The following is an 18,171-nucleotide window of genomic DNA, read 5'->3' on the forward strand; positions in this document are numbered from 1 at the left end:
CCACATCTTCTTTATCCATTCATCCGTCGATGGACATTTGGGCTCTTTCCGTACTTTGGCTATTGTTGATAGTGCTGCTATAAACATGGGGGTGCATGTGTCCCTTCGAAACAGCACACCTGTATCCCATGGATAAATGCCTAGTAGTTCAATTGCTGGGTCATAGGGTAGTTCTATTTTTAGTTTTTTTGAGGAATCTCCATACTGTTTTCCAAAGTGGCTGCACCAGTTTGCATTCAAATGGGGTCCATTTAGACTCTAGTTGAGGACTTACGAGAGGAAAAGTACCCAGCTGAATCTCTCTCAACAAGATGCTGCTCAGATTAATCACGGCTTGATTTTTTTCGACTTGTTAGTGAAGGAACCACACGGGTTTGTGACCCCCATTGAGTTCTGTTCTTCTAGGGCTCCAGAAAGGGAGTGATTCTACACTTATGTTCCTTCCTACTCTCTCAGATTTATAAGGATCATCACCCATTCTCATGAAAATCTTCTACATGACTGTAGGGCAATCGAACCAATCAGATGACTGAGGAATGATACCTAGCTTTTTAAAAAGAATTGAAGAAAGCCTCTAGTCGAGAAATGGGAAGTAGAAGTGAGCCTAAACATTTTTTTTAATCGTATCACCAAAATAAAACACAAACACCAAAATATTCTCCAAACTGGATCTAAACCAAACTAGTGTTTCTTTTGTTCCAAGACCATGGCTTGTAGATTTGAGGAAAGGATTTTGGCATCCACTATCTCAGTTCACCTTTCTCCCTCAGGATATTAGCACTGGAATGTGGCAGCAGATTTCAGCTGAGTCACAACATCTGCATGGGGGATTTGCCTTTTGCAGGTTGCCACATGATGTGCCGCGTTTATAGGTCTCAACTCAGAGCATCACCTGGTACCTGCTTTGTACACTTCCCAGGCAGCCCCGAGCATTTCACATGGGCAGTCTCTAAGGATCTCTTCAAGCTTTGCAGTCTGTTGAAGCGGAAAGTTTTCTAGCTGATTAAAAACAAATTCTAAATCTAGTATCCACGACTGTTTGTTTAGCGGATGAGGTAACCGTAGAAAAATGCAATAAACAAAACTGAAATAGTCTTTGCTCCATTGTGAACGTGGGGCTCTGGGAATCTTGCTGGATTTTGGTCCTTCCTCTCCTGTTCTGCAAATAGGAACTCACCTAGAGGATCACAGACTGACTTAAGTGTGTGTGTGTGTGTGTTAATTAAAATTTTATTCTTCATTGCGGAATTTCTTTTGGGTTCTGTTTTATGTCGTCTAGGTCTTTGTTGAGCCTATTTTGTTTTTGTGTTGTTTTCCTGGTGTTATTATCTAGCTGCATTGTAGCTTTAGAACAATTATTTTGAATTCTTTGTCAGGTAGTTCATGTATCTCCATTTCTTGAGGGTCAGTTTTTGGAGATTCACTGCGCTTCTTTGGTGATGTTGTTTCCCTGTTGCTTCATGATCCTTATACCCTTGTCCAGTGTCCGGTTACCTCTTTTGGACTTCATGGCCTGACTTCAGTAAGGAAAGGTGACTTTGGTAAGGTGACTTCACCTGTGGGTCGAGGCATGATGGGGCAGACTGCAACCCTGGGTCTAGTGGTACAGGGAACCAAGTGTAGCGGCTTGTGGTGGCTCTGGGTCCAAGGACGTATGATGTCTCGACAGCTCAGGCTGCTGGGGTCCATAACATTGACAACCGGGTAGTCCTTGGTGAGAACTTTGGTGTATCTGCAAGGGCTCTTTGGGTCCTTAGTGATGCCTCAGGGTCCAGAGGCTGGAGACCAGGGAGGGCAGGCAGTGGTGATGGCTGGAGCTGGCGTCGTGCATGCAGGGGCTGCCGTGGTCAGCTGCAGGTGCCTGTGTGGTGGCAGGGGCCGGTTGCGGGCACGCCTGTAGTGGCCGGGGTGGGGGTGGGGCAGGCCCAACTGCTGGTGCATTAGCAGGTGCCTGGCCCCTGATTGTCATTATGCTCTCTTGTGGCCTCGGGGTCTCACCATGGGCTGTGCACCGCAGTGGAGCCAGTGATGGGAGTTGGGCCAGCAGGGCACAGGTGCACAACTGGAGTGGCTTAGCTGCAGGTGAGCCCAGGGGTGCGGGCAAGTAATAGGAGTTAGGGCTGGATCTGAGCTGACGAGCTGCTATGCGGGCCCTGGCCGTTGGCATGCTCTCCTGCCACTTAATTAAAAATTAACAACCAGCAGCAGCTGGGTGACTCAGTTGGTTAAGCGTCTGACCCTTGATTTCAGATCAGGTCATGATCTCATGGTGTGTGGGATCGAACCCCTGTTGACGGGCTCTGTGCTTACAGTGTGGAGCCTGCTTCAAATTCTCTCTCCCTGTCTCCACACTCTCTCTCTCTCTCTCTCTCTCTCTCAAAATAAATGAACGTTTTAAAATTAACAGCCAGCACTATATCAAACGGTCATTTCTGATGCCTCACCTAAATTCGCCCCGGTCTGTCGCTCCTTCCTTTCCCTCTTCTCTGCACTAACTACGTAAGCTGCTCACTGCCATGTGTACAAGGACCTTTCGTATGTGTCACATGTCGCAGGCCCCCTTTGCAGCTCTCTAGCTCACACCATGTATGTTCAGAGGGCCAGGAATTCCATGCCCTTCTGCAAACCAGAGGGACACGTTCTTGGGCAACGAGAGAGGGCCTTTGGGGTTTCTCAAATTACAGACATCACAGAAGTTGCCTCTCTTGCTTATCATTTGCTGACTGATTAATTAGCTCATATCTTCTGGATGAAGAAATGGCAACACATTTCTCATAATTATACTCATATCACATAATTTCCTAAGTCTAATTACTTAGGACATCCACAAGAGTTAATGGCTAAAAGTTTGAAGAGTATCACCATCAATGTGTCTCACAGCTGATCTGATTTCTTCGTTCTAGTCACATGCAATAAAGAGAATTTGGGGGCATCTGGGTGGCTCAGGTAAGTGTCTGGCTGCAGCTCAGGTCTTGATCTCATAGTTCGTGGGTTCGAGCCCCACGTTGGGCTCTGTGCTGACAGCTCAGAGCCTGGAGCCTGCTTTGCATTCTGTGTCTCCCTCTCTCTCTGCCCCTCCCCGGCTTGCACTGTGTCTCTCTCTGTCTCTCAAAGATAAATGAACGTTAGAAGAAATTAAAAAAAAATTTTTGCTGACATTTGGGTGCTGATGGTATATCAAGCACAAATGGAAGCTTTTTGTCACAATCCTAATAGACACTAATGATAGATGCCTTTTACAGATGAGAAAACCGAGGCCCAAAAAGTTGAAGTAACTTGCCAAGGTTAACACGTTTAAAAAGAGGCAGATCCTCCTGCCAGACAAACTCCCACAGGATCCATGCAGCACGCGAGGGCCACTTGAACTTGGCCTTGCATGCAAGGCCTTAAATTTAGGTATTTGACATTATCTCCATATGAGGTCACACAGTCATAGAAATGCACTAGAAAACTGAAGTAGGTCTGGCATACAATTTGGACCACACTGTCCTCATAATAAAACTGTTATATATTATATATATATATATATACACACACACACATGTTTACATACATATAATTATGTAATATATAATAGTATATACACATACACATGTGTACACAGTTGGGTTACATTTCTGTAATATGCAACTACGGTACATTTCATTTTTGTGTGTGTTAAAGTCTTAGGTAAACACAAATATTTTAAATATATCATAGGTCCCATACTTCTTTCACTTTGTAATATACAGAGGCCTGGCCATGTCTTGACACGGGAGAGGTCCCAGTGCACAGAACCGTAGCATTAGGAGGGAAACTTAGAGACTAACTATCTTGTCCAACTTTTCATTTCATACGTGAAGACATGGAGACACAGAGATGTCGAGTAACCTCCCCAAGGTTACACAGCTAGAAGGCCCTTCTACTGACGGACCTGTGTGCTCTGTCCTGCACCCACTGCTGCTGCTGTAGCTGCTGCTACCTGGTTCATGCTTCCAAATAAGCAAGGAGAGGTTACGCGTATGGGCACAAGTAACATTCTGGAAGCCTTGTAACATTTCTTTCCAGGCCAGTGACTCCCTCCAGTGTAATCTGTTTTTGAATATGGGGGGAAAACGATTACATTTCCATGGGACTTTGGGCATTTCAAAACCCATTTGGAGCTGAGAATCAGCAGTGGACCTTGTGACCACCCTGGGAGGGTGTGTGCGCAGGCATTGCTACTTCTGTTTTTCAGATGGGTAAACAAAAGTCAAGAAATGTTGCACACCTCTCCCAAGGTAACACAGCCAGGTAGGGGCAGAACTGTTACTGTAATTTAGGACTCCTGGCTTAGACCGTTGTGCTGCACAACGCTGCTTTTCTGCGTGCGATACGTCCTACAGGAATTACAGAGGAGAGAGCACAAGCATTTTTGTTTTCCTGATGCTATTCATAAACCATGTTAAACCCAGTGTATTTTTGTCTGAAAGAAACTATTCCTCATGTAATCAGTAACCTGGCAAAAAAGATAACTAGATCTTCTAAACGATATTCATACAGTAAATGCTATGAAGATAGATAGTAAGCGTTTCCAGTGTTTCTTAGGTGTTTCCTTTCAGTGGTGAGGTATAAGATATATTTAAATGAAGCTTAGTCTGGGAAACCAGCACATTGCAATTAAAAATGCAGCCCTTTAGTCTTGCAATTCTTTGTCTAAAGCCCTTTTACAAAAGAGGGTATTTTAATTCAATAAATAAAAGGCACTTCCAGCTTTCCTACTGGAGGAGGAGGAGGAGGAGGAGGAGGAGGAGGAGGAGGAGGAGGAAGCTTAGCTACCACTTGCAACTAACACACATAACAGAGGAAACACACAAACAAATAGCATTTGATCTTGCTTTGCTGCAGGGCGTTTTCATCTTTCAAAAGACGGAGGGAAAAACAACCTCAGAACTTTAACCACCAAAGCTTCCAAATTTATTGCAACACAACGTAATGGCAAAATGCTATTTTCTTAGTGCTCAGATTTTTTGAATAACCACCATGGCCAAGAATGCCTGGTTTTATTTTTGCAATACACCCAAAGAAAATCTGGGATTCTACTCTCGATTTGGGGATGGCAGAGGTGCCTGGGTTTTTCAGAGCAAACCATTGAGTCTAGTTATTTGATCTTATCCTCTCTGTTTAACCTGTGCTTGAGGCATTTATTTCATGTTTATACTAGTTTGACACAAATCATGCTTAAAAGAGATTTCATACCCTTTCTCCCTCTGCGAAGTTGGGCTACAATAGTAGACTTAACAATGCCAGCCCTTTCTTGGGCTTATCAGTTAAAGAAGCATTCAGCCTAAGAAAACGCTTCCAGTGGAAACAGGATACACAATTGTACACCTAGCCACATTCCACCAAGATTTATGTGAGCAGAGAGAAGTATAGATCTGCACTAAAAAACTTCTCTTCATTTAGCATCAATGTGTCCATTTCTCATACTGCTTTTCATACATGGTTGGAAGCAACTTGTTACAATTCTGTTACATTCCCTATAGGAAGCAAGGTTTAAAAAGGGCAGGATAATAAAGAGACTTAAAGCTACTTCAAAGTTCTACACAAATGTCCTACTTTTCAACTTTTTTTAAACCATAATTAAATCGGTTTAAAAATACAGTGAAAATCTTGTTCTAATCTTATCTCAGCACAATTTATTTATAGTTGATATACATAATATTAGTCGTTTACAAGGATGTCAACTACCCCCACTCCCTCCCAATTCTCCTGAGACTGAAATTTGTCCAGACTGATTACTTGGTCAGGGTGTGTATTATAGTTTCTTAATGAGAAATACATTTTAACATTTTTATAATAAGGTATGGAAAGAAAACTATCTACATAGCTTAGTAATTCATCAGACATACCTTGTTTGAAGAAAGCAATTTTTTTTCAAAAATTTTCCACCACACAGAATGGATATCCTTTTTTCTTTAAGCTTTTCTGCATCACAAATTCCATCCAAATTATTCTAAAGAAGAAACAAGGAGAGGTCCAAGCAACTTTCCTCTTTTCTCAGAGGAGCTAATCAAACATTCCCATCAACCTCTCAGCACTTTGAAAAGCACATTTTAGCCACACACACACATCCACACACGTACATGCTCACGCACACACACACACACACACACCCTCACACACTGCTTCTCACACTGGTTTTAGTGCTGAATTAGGCGGTCCTCTTTCAAATTTCCACTCCCACTTGCTTTTCTTTGGGGTAAGGATTTCTAAATATTCTTCTCTAGCCTAAAGCACACATTTTCAGTAAGCAAATTCTATAATTAGAAATTCTAAAAAGTAGAAGAGAGGAGGCTAGATAAAACGGGAAACAAAAAGTATCCTTTAAAAAGGTTGTACACGGGGCAATTAGATTTTCTCTTTCTTTTTCAAATGCTACGAAACAGCTGGTTAAACTGCATAAGGAAAGACTACTGTGCCAACACGACCAACCTGATTCTACCGGACTCTCACTCCTGGAGTCAAAAGCACTTTTCCTACATGGTAATGCTATTTTTTTTTTTAATTTTTATTTTTTAGCTCACTGTGGTCCTTTCTGCATTTTGGCAAGCTTAATGAAATGACTGTAGTCTATGTTGCTAGTAACAGGACACAAGATAATAATAGTGGGAAGCCAAACCTGACTCATGTTTCAAAAAACTGATGGTGACGAGCTCACATCATCAGTGAAATCTGCCGATTTTAGTTATTATTGGTGTCATCAGTTACATGAAAGGAATGCAGACCCAAAACATGCACAGGCATTAGCATATCACAGCATTTTAAACAGCACACCGTGAGTCCATCTGGCACTCCTTGAGATTCAAGTGTGTGTCAATATGACGAGCATCTTCTCTCCAGCAGGGCAGGAGGTAGCACAGAACCATTTCTCCTCCTGCTGGGGAATGTGCACTCACGCAGCCTGGGAGGACAGTCCTCCCCCCAGAAGCCTTTCCACCCTATCTGTTGCTCTGAGGTTGCCCCTTATTTAAGATTACGGTTGGAATGCTATTGAACTTTTTCCCGCCTCCATTTGGTTCCGCATTTAAGTTATTTCTTAGTCCTGTTTCTTCTTCCACCAACCCCTGAGCCAAAACCATTGGTAGTAAGAATGGGGCTGCCATCATCCTAAGGATGGCTTGTCCCACCATCAGGGTTAGGGGAGGTTCAGATGAAATGGCTGCCCAGGGCACCTGCGTGGCTCAGTCAGTCAAGCATCTGAGTCTTGATCTCGGCTCAGGTCATGAGCGCATGGTTTGTGAGTTCAAGCCCTGCATCAGGCTATATGCTGATAGCACAGAGCCTGCTTGGGATTCTGTCTCTCCTTCTCTCCACCTCTCTCCACCCCCCTCAAAATAAATAAACTTTAAAAAAGAAATAAATGACATTCCAACCTGAATAACTGCTGTTTATCAAATACTTACTTTCGCTAGGAATGGTGATAGCCATTAGATAGATCATAGATCATAGATCATCTCATTTAAAACTTAAAAGAATCTAGAGAGGCTGGTACCATTATTCCCATTCCTCAGATAAGAGAACTAAGGCTCAAAGAGATTAAGTAACCCAGACAGAGAGGCAAGAACTGGGATTCAAATTCAAGGCCATCTCATTCAGAGGCAAGTGTGCTGTGTTAGCTTCTAATGTTAGTCTGGAGCTTCTTCTCTTTCCCTAATTTGTTTTCTTTTGGTGAATAAGGCAGAATCAGATGTAAAGGTATGAGAAACATGTGAAGAGATGCTCAAAGAGAAATGCAAATTCAAAGCAACTATATTTGTGGTGATGAAAAATACTGTGGTCACCTCATATCCTTGGAGGACATATTCCAAGACCTGTAGTGGATGCCCAACACTGACTATAGTACCGAACCTTATCTATACTATGTTTCTTCCTCTGAACCTTATCTATACTATGTTTCTTCCTCTGCATGCATACCTACCTACCATAAAGTGCAACTTAGAAATTAGGCACGGTAGGGGCGCCTGGGTGGCGCAGTCGGTTAAGCGTCCGACTTCAGCCAGGTCACGATCTCGCGGTCCGTGAGTTCGAGCCCCGCGTCAGGCTCTGGGCTGATGGCTCAGAGCCTGGAGCCTGTTTCCGATTCTGTGTCTCCCTCTCTCTCTGCCCCTCTCCCGTTCATGCTCTGTGTCTCTCTGTCCCAAAAATAAATAAATGTTGAAAAAAAAATTAAAAAAAAAAAAAGAAATTAGGCACGGTAAGAGATTAGCAACAATAACTAATAATAAAATAGAACAATTATAACAATATACTGTAATAAAAGTTATATAATGTGATCACTCTCTCAAAATATCTCATTGTATTGTATTCTTGTGATGGCACAAGATAATGTAACAGAGTGAGGTGACAGACAGGCACATTGTGACACAGCGTTAGGCTACTATTGACCCTCTGGCAATTTGTCAGAAGAACCATCTGTTTCTAGACCAGGTTGACCATGGGTAAGAGAAACCACAGGTAAGGGAGACTACTGTAGATACTGATGGTTGTACATTATGAATGTAATTAATGCTAGTGCATTAATGAACTTAAAATGGTTAGACTAGCAAGTGTCTTGTTATATACGTTTCATAATAAAACAGAAATTCCCTTTTGGGAAAAATAATAAAACCTATATAATAACATCATGACAAGGAAATTAATATTCGTAAAGTTCTTGGAACCTTACCTATGTGAGGCAAATATGATATTAGTGTTTTTAAAATGAGTAAAATGTACATCAGCACTACCGCGATCATTTTCTATTGCTGGGTCACAAATGACCATACAGTCAGTGTCTTAAAACAACGCCCGGGGGCGCCTGGGTGGCGCAGTCGGTTAAGCGTCCGACTTCAGCCAGGTCATGATCTTGCGGTCCGTGAGTTCGAGCCCCGCGTCAGGCTCTGGGCTGATGGCTCAGAGCCTGGAGCCTGTTTCCGATTCTGTGTCTCCCTCTCTCTCTGCCCCTCCCCCGTTCATGCTCTCTCTCTGTCCCAAAAATAAATAATAAACGTTGAAAAAAAAATTAAAAAAAAAAAAAAAAAAAACCAACGCCCGTTTCCTGTCTCCCAGTTGTGTGGGTTGGAAGTCCAGGTGGGGCATGACTGGGTTTTCTGCTCAGGGTCTCACAAGGCTGAAATCAAAGTATCAGCTGGACCGAGCTCTTATCTGGACGCTCTGAGAAAGAATCTACCTTAAGTTTGTTCAGGTTGTTGGCTGAATTCAGTCCTTTGTAGTAGTAGGATTGAACTCCTCATTTATTTTTCTTTCTTTCTTTCTTTCTTTCTTTCTTTCTTTCTTTCTTTCTTTCTTTCTTTCTTTCTTTCTTTCTTTCTTTCTTTCTATTTATTTTGAGAGAGAGAGTGTGTGTGTGTGAGCAGGGGAGGGGCAGAGAGACAGGGAGCGAGAGAATCCCTATCCGTGCGGAGCCTGATGCAGGGCTTGAGCTCACAAACTGTGAGTTCATGACCTGAGCGGAAATCAAGAGTCAGACACTTAACCGACTGAGCCACTCAGGTGCCCATTTTCTTGTTGGCTGTCAACCACGGGCTGCTCTGAACTCTAGAGGTCACCCCACTTCTCCCCACATGCCCCCCCCCCCATCTTTAAGCCAGCCATGACATGTTGCATCCTTTTCATGCTTGGATTCTGACTTTCTCTTCTACAACAAACCAGAGAAAACTGCCTATAAAGGGTTGTTGTGATTAGTTTAGGCCTACTGGGATAATATCTTAATGTCGACTGATTAGTGACTATAATCACATCTGCAATGTTGCTTTGCCGCTTAACTGTGACATAATCATGCCCCAGGGGCAAAGATCATCTTAGAAGCCTGCCTACCTGCTGCTATTCATCTCAACAACGTTACTCTGAGGGAAAGAAAGAAGCAGAATGAGAAACAATACAACATCGGAATGGTTCATTGTTTGTGTCAATCTATGTGTCTAGCTTGCTGACTGCAGACCCCAGATTTCTCAGTCACCATGTGATCCAATTTCTCAGCAAATCTCTCTCTTTCTCCCCTTGGTTCTGCTGCTTTGGAGAGCCCCCACGACTACAAATGCAATTATGAAGATTAAAACGATGCACATAAAACTGCAATATTCATTTTGCAAGAACACTTATCAGTCAATGAATATATACTCAGCAGACCCCTGGTGCTTCTGAGCCTCGTGCTTGCTGTTGCTGACGGCTTCTCTCGGATCGCTGTGTGGATCACATGCTCATCTTCTTTGCTCAAATATCAAGATGTGAGTGAGGCCCTGCTTGGACACCCTGATTTAAAATGGCACTTGCCTCTCCCCCCAGCACTCCCTCTGTTTTCCTCATAGTGCTTATTGCATTTTAATATTTACTATTTGTCTTTTCATTGTGCATCCTCCACTAGCATGTAGGCTTTGGGAAGGCAGAGGTCTTTCTCTGTTCTGGTCTCTGACATATTCCTAGTTCTTTGAACTGACACATGATAGATATATAGTAAGTCTTTCCTTTTAAAGTTTTTTTTTTAATGTTTGTTTATTTTGGGGTCAGAAAGAGAGAGAGAGTGAGCGTACTCTCTGGGGGAGGGGCAGAGAGAGAGAGAGAGAGAGAGAGAGAGAGAGAGACAGAGGATCCCAAGCAGGCTCTGTGCTGACAGCAGCAAGCCAATGCGGGGCTCGAACTCACGAACTGTGAGATCATGACCTGAGCTAAAGTTGGACGCTTGACCGTGGGAGCCACCCAGGCACCCAGATATACAGTAAGTCTTAACTACATGATTACAAACATATTAGAATGCTTGCCTGTAGGGAAAAGGGAATGCGAGTGGAGAATTGGGATAAGTGGAATAAAACACATGATAGCAGAAGGTCCCAGAGTATTGTGTGGACCAGTGAGGAGGGTGCCGGGAATTGACTGGACCTTCCACACCTAAAGGCTGGCCGCAATAGTACCAGCTCAACCCTCAAGCTGGGCGCCTCAGGGAAATCTTTTGACTTCAACAAAAACAAGGTCACACCTTCCTGGTAAGTGGCCTTGAGCTTGCTACTTGGCATAAACTGAACTCTTCGATTGTTTCTAGTTGAGAACAAAATTTGTGGCGTTCAGTTTTTTCCTGCATTACTTCTTGAAATTCTGTTTGGCTTATAAATCACCTGTGGTTGCTTGAAAGCATCGGCTCTTTCCTAAATAACTGTTTGTCACTACGTAAACTTAGTGTCCCAGTCTTTACTGTACCCAGCACAAAAACTCAAACCTCTTTTAGAACATTTTCTATTAAAAGTTTTTTATTATTGTCGTAAACATTGAATTTGATGGCTCTTTAAAATACTACCTCATTTTTTTTTTCCACTCCAGAGATAGAACTCAGGGAAATCAATGCCCTCTTCATACCACAAGTCCATTATTTTATGTGACTTTTAAAAATGCAGGGTGGCAATTTAAGAGTAAGTAATGAGGTAGCCTTTTCAGACACTCCTGATACTTTTACTGTGAACAGGTATAAAACGCAAGAGTTACACCTTTTATAACACAAGCTCTCTGAAACGTCTAAGGCCGCGTCGTGTTTGATGCTCCATCAATTTTTCATAGAAATATGATTTGCCTTGAACTCCTCTACAGTAGTTTTGGGACTTTTTTCCCCCTTTGGTAGAAGCTTACTGCAATGATCAGGTGTTATTTCTGTTTCCTGGACACTTTTGAACATTGCTGCTTAAGTGCACCTGTTCTGTGTACTGTCAGTGCGACATGGGCAATTTGCTACCATAATTAACTTGTGTTAAATTTATGTTACCGCTGTCTTTCAGAAGCAAAGGGGTTATTACAAGAGAAACATATCTTTTAAAAAATGGAAGGAACCAAACTGAGAGTGTGAATAACTTATAGACTATGGGTAGCCAAAAGAGATTTTGCCACAGAACATAAAAGAACCTCTGAAACTGGAAGGAAGGTTTGTTTGGAGTATATCAGAGGGAAAAATTGATTAGAGATTGGACAGGAGTTATTGATTATGATACAAAAGATAAACTTAGTGGTGCAAAGGCGATAGTGAACCAATAGGACTCATCTTCCTCAGCCTTTTTTGTTTGTTTGTTTAAGGATGTTAGAAAGATTACTACTCCCAAATGCTTCCCTGAAAGAAATGAGCTGAAATCACTGTATCAAATATTGGACAACCCCCACAATATTCCAGGCCAAATTGACAAAAAAATAAATGCAGATAAATCACTGTGTGTGCAATAGCAGAAAAGAGATTCAAAGACCTACGTGATGATATTTGGAACAGGAGGCTGTAATGTAGATCCTAGCATTAAAAAAGGCTGCTGGTCTGGCAGATTCGCAAAATACAAAAGTACCTTATTCAAAACAAGGGCTCGAAATGTTTGGCAGGAGATCATAGGCCTTATATCTCCCTTTTATGCCACGTAAGCAAATGGAGTCTGAAATAAAGGACTGGTTCATTGAACACTGGCCAGCTGGGGCTCTGCTGATCTAAGCTGGTCGCGGTGTGCTATGTAGCTCTCTTCTCACTGCAGGTCTGGGGGTTGGCTGGCGGGGCCTCCGTTCTACGGGTATGTATTTTGGTGCCTATGCTGCAGGGCAGCAGCTATACAGGGGAGGAGCTTCTCACGGCAATGGCAGAGTCATAAGAGGGCAACAGGAAATGTGTGAGGAGTCTTAAGGCCTGGTCTCAGAACTGGCACACTGTCATGTCTGGCCCATCCCACTGGCCAGAACAAGTTTCACGAGCCAGCCCAAAGTCTGGGGTCAGGATACAAGACTCTACCCATAAAGAGGCTATGGCAAGGGTGTGAATGAAGAGAGGCGTGGAGATTGTCATAGTTGATACACTGGCACGCTTTATCAGTGTCCTCTGATATCAGTGTTTGCCTTTATCAGTGTTTGCCTCTGTGTCTTTCTTCCCATGCCTTCTTTCTGGATTCAGGTTTCTTCTTGCTGATAAAAGTTTTGAAGAAAAGAAGAACTGGTAGATACTTTAACGTGATAAAATATATCTGCCTTAGTCCTAGAATCCATTCTCTCATTTCACGGGGAAACTGTAGAGGCATTCCCACTAAGATCAGCAAGGATGCCTACTATCTCTACTACTATTCCACTGTACTAGAGATGTTAGCTAATGCAATTCAACCAGAGAAGTCTATTAAAGGAAAGAAAAACTAGCAACGAAAGAGTAGCACTGTCTCTATTTACCAATATAGAAATTTACGTGAGAGAGAGAGAGAGAGTGTGTGTGTGTGCACATATATCTTTGCCTCCCGAGAATGCGTAGAAGCAATAAAACCTCATTACCAATGAGCATATGTAGAACAAAAGCTTGGTTTCTAAATATCATTCTTCAATAAAGAGAATCAAACATCCTTAGAAAATACTTGATTCTTGGGCTCAGGGTGGGAAAGTACAAGATGTGCCTGGAACATTTGGGAGCCGGTAAGTGAGAAAAATGATGGCGACATGTCAAAGGATGCAGGAGCTGACTGGAGGAACCCTCCATAGCCAGATCCGGGACAATTTGGACGACGGACCAAATAATGGTATTAATGAATTAACACATTAAATAAAATCACAATTTGGGGATTTGTACTAATATAAATAATTAATTGAAGAAAAATAAATGCAGGAGAGGAACAGCTTCTTTGTACAAAAGAATTCCAACTAATAAAGGAAGAACGATGGAAATAGAAAACCATTCAGCAAATAGCACAGTAGTCGGTGAAAAGATGATGAGAAACAGGATATTTGCAGAGCCTCAAAGTATCTCCCCAGAAGATATTTATTAATTAAGTAGGGGGAAATAATATCTTTACAGTGGAGAAACCTGGAAGATGCCACTTAACCCAGTGATCCCAATTGACATCATCAGTGTTTAGACAAATGATACTACATGCTCCTAACAGGATGTCCTGAGAACACAACATTACTTCTGTGGGATCCTTGCCAAAAATGTGTAACTGACGTTAACCATGAGGACGCATCAGACAAACCCAAATAGAGGAACGGTCTACAAACGAACTGGCTAGTACTTCTCAAAAGTGTCACAGTCATGAAATGTCATTAAAAGAGAAAAAGATGGGACAGTGAAAGCAACGTGTGAGTGCAGATTTGCTCTTGGACCAGAAAAAGGATATTAATGGGAAAATTGGTGGAATTTAAACGAAGTCCAAAGATTAGCTAATGATGTTGCACTAATGTTAATTTTTTGATTTGGATAATTGTAAGTATGTGAAATATTAGTATTTGGGGAAGCTGGGTAGAGAGTATACAGAAATTCTTTGTACTATTTTTACAACGTTTTTGTAAATCTGGAATTATTTTAATATGAAGAGATAAATTTTTTAAAAGGAAAAAAGGTACCGTATGAATGGAAAATTGGATTAAAATTGGATAACAAGTTTTAGTAGAAATAACATCAGATTTGTGTCAGGAGATCCGTATTTGTATCTTTTGGCTCCTTATCCTCAAATGAGTTACTTGGGCAGTCAGATTCTTCATTCTGTAAAATGAGGAAGATAATTTGCAAGGGGGTAAAGTTGATTGAGAAAATACCCCGTAATCTCTGAATTGCTGCACAAATTGTTGTTAATAATAACGATGATATGGCCTTGTTCTGGACAAGATCAGAGACAGTATTCAGGAATCAGATCCTTTCAGTAATATTTATAACTGCTCTGGAGAAAAAGTGCATAGCAAACATTAAGGTTTTCCAATGACCCCAATTGTGCCAGCTTGTGAATCGATGTGGATGTGAAGCAGGGGGAGGCCAGGCCTTGGTGGGGTGCAATGCAAGGGGCAGCACCGGGAGATGAACCAAACTCCTGCCACAAGCAGAAAGGACAGGCTCAGAGTGCCTTAAAACAGTAGAGAAAAAGGACCTGGGTCTCTTTATGGAAGGGACTCCAAGAATGCCTGCCCAAAGCCCAGGTCACACAGATCAATATGCTTGTCATGGGGCGCTCGGGTGGCTCAGTTGGTTAAGCCTCCAACTTCAGCTCAGGTCATGATCTCATGGTTTGTGCATTCGATCCCTGCATCAGGCTCTGTGCTGACAGCTTCTCCCCTGCTTGTGCTCTCTCTCTCTCTCTCAAATAAATAAATATATTTTAAAAATGTATTTGTCGTAATGTTTGGGTCTTAATGTAGAAAAAGATGGCAGGTTACCACTTGGAAAAGCGCATACAGGTGATCTGCATCTGGATGGAGGTGGCCCAAGTGGTGGTAGTTATGCTATGGGAAGGTGGCCCCGGACATTTCCATCAGCGGTATAATGAATAGAGCTTCTGTTTGAAAGAGCCAAGTCTGAGATGTGACAGGATGGGACTGAAATGGCATGAAAGCCATGGAAGATATCACAAAAGAAAAGATTGATAGGTTTAACAGCATTGCCAATAAAACTATGATATGGTTTTAAAAAATCCACATGCACGCCATGAAGGAATTAAAAGACCAATGACCAAATGGGTGGGAGAACATATTGGTAAGAAATACGACAAATGGGTAATATTCATAAAACATAAAAATACTTAAAATCGGGGGCACCTGGGTGGCTCAGTAGGTTAAGCCTACGACTTTGGCTCAGGTCATGGTCTCACAGTTCGTGAATTCAAGCCCCACGTCAGGCTCTGTGCTGACAGCTCAGAGCCTGGAGCCTGCTTCAGATTCTGTGTCTCCCCCTCTCTCTACCCTTCCCCTGCTCGTGCTCTGTCTCTATTTGTCTCTCAATAATAAATAAATGTTAAAAATTTTACAATAGTTGAAATCACTAAGTAAACCTCAAAAGAACCACCAAATGGAAAGAGAGGCCAATGACATAAAGACACACACACACACACTGTAAATGGACAATAAACACCCATTTAACCTTATCTGGACAGTCAATAAATACAAATTAAAATGATACCGAAACACCATTTTCAGCCTGTCGACTTGGCACAGATGTGTTAAATATTCGACATTCGTATGGGTATTGCTACTCAGAGCAAGCAGTAGAATTGGTACAACCAAATTTGTTGTACTTATTTCAGAAAGCGATTTGGCAAGCTGTTCCATGAAGCGGAAAAAAGTTTGTAATCTTTGACTCAAGAATTCCCCATCTATGAGTGTATCCTAAAGGGAAAACTAGAGATGTGTTGGTCATATCTAGGAGCAAGGCAAATAAACAGCATAATTTATGCTGCTTCCCTGAGCGGCTGGAGCTGCTTTCCCTGCAAAGAACTTGGCTCTCACTCGGGTAGGGAGATGGGCAGGGCTTTGCCAGCACTCCTGGCAAAGAGCACATTCTTGATTTGGTACCACCCAGCATCCTCCCCAGTGCTCACTAAGGTCCTGGGTTGTGCCCCAAACCTTGCTTGGTATTGGCTCAGTGGCCCAGTGGAAAGTTTCAGAACTTCTTTTTTTAATTTTTTTTAAAATGTTTATTTTTGACACAGAGAGAGAGAGAGAGAGAGAGAGAGAGAAAATGAATGGGGGAGGGGCAGAGAGAGAGGGAGACACAGAATCTTAAACAGGCCCCAGGCTCCAAGCTGTCAGCACAGAGCCCAACAAGGCGCTTGAACTCACGGACAATGAGATCATGACCTGAGCTGAAGTCAGACACTCAACCGACTGAGCCACCCAGGCGCTCCAAAGCATCAGAACTTCTAATCCTAGTTATTATGTATTATTTGAGAAGCTTTGCCCTTCTGTGCCTCTGGTCTTGGGAAACATTGATAATGATGGTAACTACAATATTAATAATATTTGTCCATCAACTGATGAATGGATAAAGAAATTGTGGTTTATATACACAATGGAGTACTACGTGGCAATGAGAAAGAATGAAATATGGCCCTTTGTAGCAACATGGATGGAACTGGAGAGTGTGATGCTAAGTGAAATAAGCCATACAGAGAAAGACAGATACCATGTTTTCACTCTTATGTGGATCCTGAGAAACTTAACAGAAACCCATGGGGGAGGGGAAGAAAAACAAAGAGGTTAGAGTGGGAGAGAGCCAAAGCATAAGAGACTCTTAAAAACTGAGAACAAACTGAGGGTTGATGGGGGGTGGGAGGGAGGGGAGGGTGGGTGATGGGTACTGAGGAGGGCACCTTTTGGGATGAGCACTGGGTGTTGTATGGAAACCAATTTGACAATAAATTTCATATTTTGGAAAAAAATAATAATTAGTGAGCATTTCCTATATACCAAGTAGAGTTCTTTTTTTTTTTTTTTAATGTTTATTTATTTTTGAGACAGAGACAGAGCATGAACGGGGGAGGGTCAGAGAGAGAGGGAGACATAGAATCTGAAGCAGGCTCCAGGCTCTGAGCTGTCAGCACAGAGCCCGATGTGGGGCTCGAACTCACAGACTGTGAGATCATGACCTGAGCTGAAGTTGGATGCTTAACCGATTGAGCTACCCAGGTGCCCCAATACCAGGTAGAGTTCTAAGCACTTTGCAGATACGAATTTGGTTAATCTTCAAGCCACCCCAGTGAGTAGCAATCATTTTTGAAATGAGAAAACCCAGGTAGAGAGAGTGACATATCCAGGGCCAAATAGATGAAGAAACAGGGTCAGCAGCCTCTCCCTTGACTGTGCTGTTTCTACCTACATTGCTGTGAGGATCAGAACAGAAAAATATGTAAAAGAGATTGTTTAAAATCATAAAGCAGGGCTTACATGTAAGGCCTATTTACTGCCTGAAAGATAATAATAAAGGAGATACTGTGGAGCACTTTCCTTGGCAGCATTTGCTGATAATTCCACATTTAAAATTCAAATAAAGAAATCCCGACTAGATATAAAAGTGAGTATTGAAAACCCTTTTTATTTTCTTAGACCGTAAGCTAGTTGACAAGGGTTCCCTTGCTAACTGAGGGGGGAGGGTAGGGTTCGGAGGAACTTTCTTTTCCAATTTTCTGAATGCAAAATTTAATGCAGACTGGAGAGTCTGTTTTTCAGCAAAGGGAGGTTTTCTGTGGCCTGATTTGTCTGGCTGTATTCCCCCCCCCCCTCCTTTTAGATAGAAGAAGCTTAATTCAATGGACTTGTAGGAGAAATGTTTTGTTTTCCCATGTTTTGTGAGATACCAGTGTAGGAAAGGATTAATTAGCATAAAAGATTAATTACAAAGCACTTGAACTAAATGGATTCTCATTATGATGAAAGTCGAACATTACCACTTCATTAGCAGAACAG

At 42.2% G+C, this 18,171-nt stretch overlaps 1 protein-coding gene across 2 annotated transcripts in view; it reads right to left on the minus strand.

Moving 5' to 3' along the window:
* Window positions 1-6,132, minus strand: part of VIT (vitrin) — a 105,743-nt gene extending 99,611 nt beyond the window's left edge. Inside the window, exon 1 of one of the 2 annotated variants that reach the window (XM_030311316.2) lies at window positions 5,871-6,132. The gene's annotated coding sequence lies outside the window, so the exon portion shown is untranslated. The remainder of the gene's footprint in view (window positions 1-5,870) is intronic. The other variant, XM_032592699.1, reaches the window with a different exon arrangement.
* Window positions 6,133-18,171: the final 12,039 nt, after the last annotated feature.

This window comes from Lynx canadensis, chromosome A3 (genome assembly GCF_007474595.2).
Source record: "Lynx canadensis isolate LIC74 chromosome A3, mLynCan4.pri.v2, whole genome shotgun sequence".
Classification (NCBI taxonomy): Eukaryota; Metazoa; Chordata; class Mammalia; order Carnivora; family Felidae; genus Lynx; species Lynx canadensis.